The sequence below is a fragment of the Mesocricetus auratus genome, unplaced genomic scaffold (genome assembly GCF_017639785.1).
Source record: "Mesocricetus auratus isolate SY011 unplaced genomic scaffold, BCM_Maur_2.0 Super-Scaffold_100033, whole genome shotgun sequence".
NCBI lineage: Eukaryota > Metazoa > Chordata > Mammalia > Rodentia > Cricetidae > Mesocricetus > Mesocricetus auratus.
The window spans coordinates 3,012,280-3,019,192 of record NW_024429213.1 but is presented as its reverse complement, the minus strand read 5'-3'; the positions used below and the strand labels follow the sequence as shown (position 1 = coordinate 3,019,192).

General features: G+C 37.5%; 1 pseudogene; it reads right to left on the bottom strand.

Moving 5' to 3' along the window:
- Window positions 1-4,612: 4,612 nt before the first annotated feature.
- On the bottom strand, window positions 4,613-4,792 carry LOC110339229 (annotated as a pseudogene).
- Between the last annotated feature and the right edge of the window lie 2,121 nt (window positions 4,793-6,913).

Below are 6,913 nucleotides of genomic sequence, written 5' to 3'. Positions count from 1 at the left end.
AGGCCCCACCTCCCTGGGTCATCACACTATCTGTTAAATTTTATTGTGAATTTTGGAGGGGTCATTCAAAACACAGTACTCAAGAGACAGCGTGTAAGCTTGAATTTAATATTAAAGAGAGTCTGAAAACATCAGCTAACAGTGATTCCTGAATGAGATGGGAAGTAGTCATGGTAAATCCAGCAATTACCACAGCTGGTGGCTTAGAGAGAAGCATCCCAGGCTTCAGGGAAAGTTCCTGGAGTTGAAGAGAAAGAAATGTATTCCAGGGAGGCCCTGGGGCCCAATACTTCACAGGACAGAATACCAGGTGGTAAGGACACACAGAGAGCTACATATTTGCAAGGAAAGTTTTGCATAACTTGGTTGAGAACTGGTCAGAACATGAAAGGATTGGCAGAAACAAATTCACAAAGAACCAAGAATAGCTGGTCTTATCAGACAGAATGGAAAATCTTACACATAGCGTGGTAGCGTTAAATAATGAGCTTCCACTGACATCCATGCCTGAGAATGTGTCGTGTTCCTTTGCAGATTTTTTACAGTAAGAGTCTTGAGAGGAAAGAGTATATCCTGAATTATCTAGGTGGTTCCAGAGTAATCACTGAGGTCCTTATGCAAAAGGGGCAGGAGGTGACAATCAGGCGAATTGACATGTAAATAGAGGCCAGTGAGGAGAGGCACAGTTAGACTCAATTTGGACATCTGGCCTCTGGAATGGAACAACTGTGTTGTTTCAAGCCACTAACTTTGTGGAAACAGTCTAGCAGCCACAAATCAAGAAAAAAGGAACCTCATATATAAGAGCACTATTTGTAGGCAGTGAGCAGGCACAAACAACCCTATGAGATTTCCAAAATCCCAAATAGTGCTAGGTGAACTTGGACAAGGTGATAAGAGAGATCAATCTTAAAAAGTAAGATATCTGGAGACAGTGAGATGGATCAGTAGGTAAAAGCGCTTGCTGTCTAAGCTTGAGGACCTTAATTGGATCCCTGGAATCCGTAGTGGAAGGAAAGAACCAACTCAAGATGTTCTTCAGCCACCACATGCGCTCCATGCCAACACCACTTGCACACATACCACATATACATTAATTAGTAATAATTACAAAATTAAATTTAAACAAAATGAATTACATGTATGCCTGTGTTCTAATAATGATCAATGAAAACTGAAACTAATCTAGTACTCACTGAATACTGTAAACAAGAAACATTTTGAGAAAAAGTGAAGAAGTCCTAAGTAAACAGAAAGCTAGTCTGTGTTCTGCCTATGAATCTACTCAATAAAAGAGCAAACTTTGGGGCATGGGGGCTAAAACATTTGCACAAATTTTCACTACTTACGATGATTGAATGACAAGTCACATAAAAAGAGGCTCAGCATCACTAAGCATTGCAGCAATGCAAATTGAAACTGTAGTAGTATAATACTTTACGCCTGTTAGGTGGCTAAAATTGAAATGGGCTAACCATATCAAACATTGACAAGGTTGTAAAATCTTACAACACTTTGCAAAGAAGTTTGAGATTTTCTTCAAATATTAACTACTCATTCATCAGCCATTCTACTCCAAGTTCTTATCCAAGATCTATAAAAGCCTATGTCTGTGAAGATATGTGTACATGAATACTTAGCTTTATGTACAACAATATGAATTGGAAGCAGTCCAAAGTCCATCAATAGATGAATGGATGAATACATTTTGCTATCTCTAAATCTATAAAATCCTGCTTGGCACTGGGATAATGTGAAATATTGATGCGTACAATATGGATAAATTTTGAATAATATTCCTGAATGAAAGAAGCCAAGCAAGAAAGTGTACATACCATGTGATTACATTTACATAAAATTCTAGATAATGCAAAGTAGTCTATAGTAACAGGAAGCAAAACAACAGTTGTTGGGACTGGTAGTTGGGATAGTGGAATGACATAATTGTTGATCACAAAGGACAACAAGAAAAAGTGCTTATAGGAATAGATTCACTTTAAATAGGTGACATTCATCATGTAATTACATCTCAATAAAGTTGTTCAAAACTGTAATACTCCCCACCAGACATGGTAGCATACACCTATTCTCCCAGCACTTAGCAGGTGAAACCAACCTAAATAGTATAAATTACTTAGTATTAAATAATTAAAAGTTTAAAGACCGCCAGAACTATACTCAGTATGCTCCAGGTTAGCATGTGCCATATAATGAGAACAAGTCTCAGAAACAAAAGAAAACCCCATAACACGCCAATAAAACATACCAAGAATTCCCATGTATAAAATTCTAAAAATTAAATCTTTTGATTTTTTTGTGTTTTGTTTTTTTTGAAGCAGGATTTCTTTATATAGCCCTGACTGTCCTGGAGCTCACTATGTAGACAAGACTGGCCTTCATCTCAAAGAGATTCTCCTGCTTCTGCCTCTACTTCCCAAGTATGGGATTTACTGGTGTTTGCTACCATACATGACAACAAAACTTAAATAGTTTGAAATAAATCCTACACGAAACTTGTAAATTCTCTAAGAAGAGAATCTTTAAACATTCTTGAAAGAACCAAAACAGTCTCGAACAGATGGTATGATATTCATTTGATTTTGAATATGAGCATTAAGAAATATCCCCCCAGAATGGTAAAATAAACATCAAGAGAAAACTAGACCAGAGAAAAACTAGACCACCACTTTGGGGATCTAATAATTAAAGCAATTCAGCAGTTGTATACAAGTAGACAAATGATAGATAGACTTTTTGCACATAAACATACCCAATTGTATGGGAAATTTTTGTACCTGATACAGGCCTAGACCACTAAGTCTTAGAGGAAAAAACTGACATTTTAACAAATGGTACTGAGCCAACTTGGAAAAGGAGAAAAGTAAATCTGTCCTTTATATGACAAACACCATCTACAGAAATAAACTACAATGGAACAGGACTCTAAATATAAAAATGTCAGCGAGGCATGGGTGGTGCCCATATTTCACGCCAGCACTCAGGAGGCAGAGGCAGGCAAATCTCTGAGTTCGAGTGAATTCTTGAACATCCTGACATTATGGAAAGACCTGTCTCAAAGGAAAAAAAAGCTGGGTGATGGTGACATACACTTTAATCCCAGTACTCAGGAGGCAGAGACCAGTGGATCTAAAAACCGAGTTCCAGGACAATCTGTTATACAGAGAAACTCTGTCTTGAAAAGCAACACACACACACACACACACACACACACACACACACACGGTGGGAGGGGGAAGAGAGAAGGACAGGCATGTTTTACACACACAAGGTGGGGAGGAGAATAGGCATGATTACCTTCAATATAAGGAGTGGTTTTCTAGCTATTCCTCAATATGAAGACTTGTTAAAAGATTAACCTAAGAGAGTAGATAAAATGAAAGTGATTTTACATGACCAAGAGTTCATAAACAGGATGGAGGAGATGGCTCAGTGGATAGAGTGTTTACTGCATAAGCATAAAGACTAGTCCCCACGTAAATACTGGGCAGGCTGGTCCAACTGTAATACTAGCAAGCATAGGCAAGTCATCCCCAGAGCAAGCTAAGTAGCTATACTAGACAAAGCAAAGCAGAAAGCAATGAAACCCTTGAGGGAGAATACCCAGTGTTAACTTCTGGCCTCCACATGTACCCACACAAGCGTGCACCCAAACACATTTGAACACACATGCATTGACACTGCAAAACCAAAAGACAATTTTCAAAATGAGACTTATACACTCAACACAAAATTACTAAAAGTTGAGAGACAATGTTAAAATGCACAATGCATTATCACCATACATAATTACTACATCTCAATCAATATTGAACTTTGGATAGACAGGAGAGATGGCTCAGATGTTACAAGCACTCGATTTATTAGAGAACCTGAGTTGATTTCTTATTACCCTTGTCAATCACCTTTAACTCCAGTTCCAGAGAATTTGACATCTCCTTCTGGCTTCTATGGGCACTCGCACAGACATGTGCAGAGCCCTCTACATGTACACACAATAAAATAAAGTCTTTAAAATTAAATAAAATTTGTAAAAATAAATATCAAACTTTTTTTAAAAATAAAAAAAGAACTTTGAGGAACAAAAGTACAACCAACAGAAAATGTGTTAAAGACATGAACAATTGGCTGTATGACTCAAATACAGACAGATATTCAAACTCATTTACAATTAAAAAGAAAAAAGAAATGTGGATTACGTCTACTCCACCAATATATAAATATGTACACCTGAATGTAAGCACAATTCAAAATGGAATATGGTCATAAATTAAACCAAACTGTATTGTAAATGAATAACGTAACCACACCAAATGAGATAAGGGAGGCAAGTCTGAATCTAAGTGTCATTATAATAGATGGTTTTGACTAGATATAAAAACTAAAGACATAAAGGAATCACACAAATGCTACATTCTAGTTAGTAAACCTGGTTTGTACAGACATATGAGTTGGTAATTCAGAAATTATTTTGTCTGAAAGGTCGAATTGAATAAATCCAGGAACAACATATTTTTGTAGTTCTTAAAGTTTTGTTTTTATTTTTATGTACAGAGACTACTATGACCTCTTTCACTGGGTCATGACTAATCCATCAAAGGTCACAGTTCAACTTAATGAAACCTATATCTTTCAAACACTAATTAAAACTCTGAATGTACACATTCAACCCAACTTTCTGGATCAGACCATGGCAGTTTGAGCAGATGCAGAAAGAGCAAGAACCCCGGCTGGATTTCTGTGGATCACTCCAGTAGAGGTTCTGGTGACCCATCTTGCATTAAGATAGCCAACAAGGAAGAAAAAAACAATACATTTTAGATGATGAGAGCTACATTTGTCAGTCTCAGAGTTAACATAAGAAAAATATTAGAATAAGCCTTGTGGTGTTTGATTGGAATTGGAGGTGTCAGGAGGAACTTGCTCCCTTTGACATATGCATCCAGCTACAGAAGATTATAGATGTAAAGTCAGATGATGCACGTCTTTAATCCCAGGTTTCAGGAGGCAGAGGCAGTGCATCTCTGTGAGTTCAAGGCCAACCTGGTCTACAAAGTCAGGTCAGGACAGCCAAGGCTACACAGAGAGACCCTGTCTTGGAATGAAAAGAAGAAAGAAGCAGAGAGCAAAATATAGATGTTTGTGTATCTGGGTTAATACACACAAGCATTATCTAGGTCTGTCTACTGACTGTAGATATAATTAGCAAATAAAATGCAGTTCTCCTTTGAAAAAGAGCAGGGCTCCTCTGAGAAATAAAGAAGCATGAAAATTATATATCTATATTTTTGAGGATATGTCAAAAAGACACAGGCACCAAGCAGAATCCCAGTGATCACAAAGTGAGCAATTTGAAAAATAACAATAATGGACAGTAAGCCATAGAATAAATAAAGTCCATAAATCTACACTGACAAATAACTGCATATGTAAGTAAGCAAAGGAAGGCTTACAGCTCTCGTACTCCCACAGAGGAATTCCAAATTTAAAAGAAGATGTAAATTTACAGACATGTTACTTTCAGATTTAATTAGAGAAGGGTATCTTTACAGTGAATAGTGACAATAAATTCAGATACTCATGGCTTCACAGGGCCTTCACAATGAGTGCCAGATGAGTAGTCAACCTTAAAACACAATCTTTTTACTATGTCCTCCAATATTTGGGAATATTGTGAAAGAGAAAGGTGGAGGGCATGTATGAGTCAAAAGATAGGGAGAATGGCTGTTAAATATAATTTCCTGGGCAAGACAAAACCATTGTAATCACAAACTCATAGTAGCTGTAGTTTCCTGCACTGTAACAAGAATGGACCCATCAGCAGTCAAAGAAGGATAGAGGAAAAGCTCAGGGGCCACACTCCTCAGTGTTGTGCTATTTGCTGCTGAGAGGTACAGGGAAGTGGGCAACCATTACCTTTAGTTGTGCATTTGCTGATGATCTCACCTGGTTCCAATGGATAATTCCAATCCAGTGGTCACACAGATTGTTCAGGTTAAAGTAAATAGGTCACAGAATAAAACCAAAAGTCATCAATATAAGAGACAGTTAGCTGTGACTGGAATGAGAGAACATGAGAGTGGATATGTGGAAGAGAGTAATCAGAATATAATGTATGCATATATGAAATTGTGTATAGTGATGTATCAATTAACAAAGTTAATTAGCAAAATTGAAAGAGTGAGAGAATGCCACAGTAATAATTGTCACACACAAGGCCTATCTGCACTAAAATCAGTAGGTGAAATTTTGAGGAAAGATGGGGAAACAGCATAGTTACAAAATATCTCTTTACAATTTGTATCAATGTCAAAGGGAAAGGCATTACCTGCAGGAGTACTTGACAGCCACTACCTTAACCAAATAATCGGACAGTCTGTGCCCCTGTGGTGATGTGCTAGGAAAGCACAGCAAATATATGTATTATACTTGCAAAACTTGCACAACCTCAGGCTAATTGAGGGGAAAAATCAGTCCACATTAAAAGCACTGTTACAGAGTGAGTGAGACCTCTCAAAAGTTTTACAGGTTACTACCCAACCATGATGGCTCATGCCTTTAAGCCCAGCACAGATTAGGCAGAGTTCTATGAGTTCAAGGTCAGCCTGGTTGGACAGCCAGGGCTACTAAATGATACCCTACCTTAAAGACAGGCAGACAGACAGACAGACAGACAGACAGAGAAGAGAAATAAAATAAAATCTTTAGAAATGTCAAGGCAAGACTGAAGAACTGTCACCGATTAAAGGATAGAAAAAGAGATATAACAATATATGACATGAGATCCTGGTTATTATGGGATTCTGAAGTAGCAAAAGGCTGTTTACCTGGAAGAAATAGTAAAATCTAAAATCTGTAGCTTGGTTCTTCATGTGATAGCACTGGTAAGCTCTTG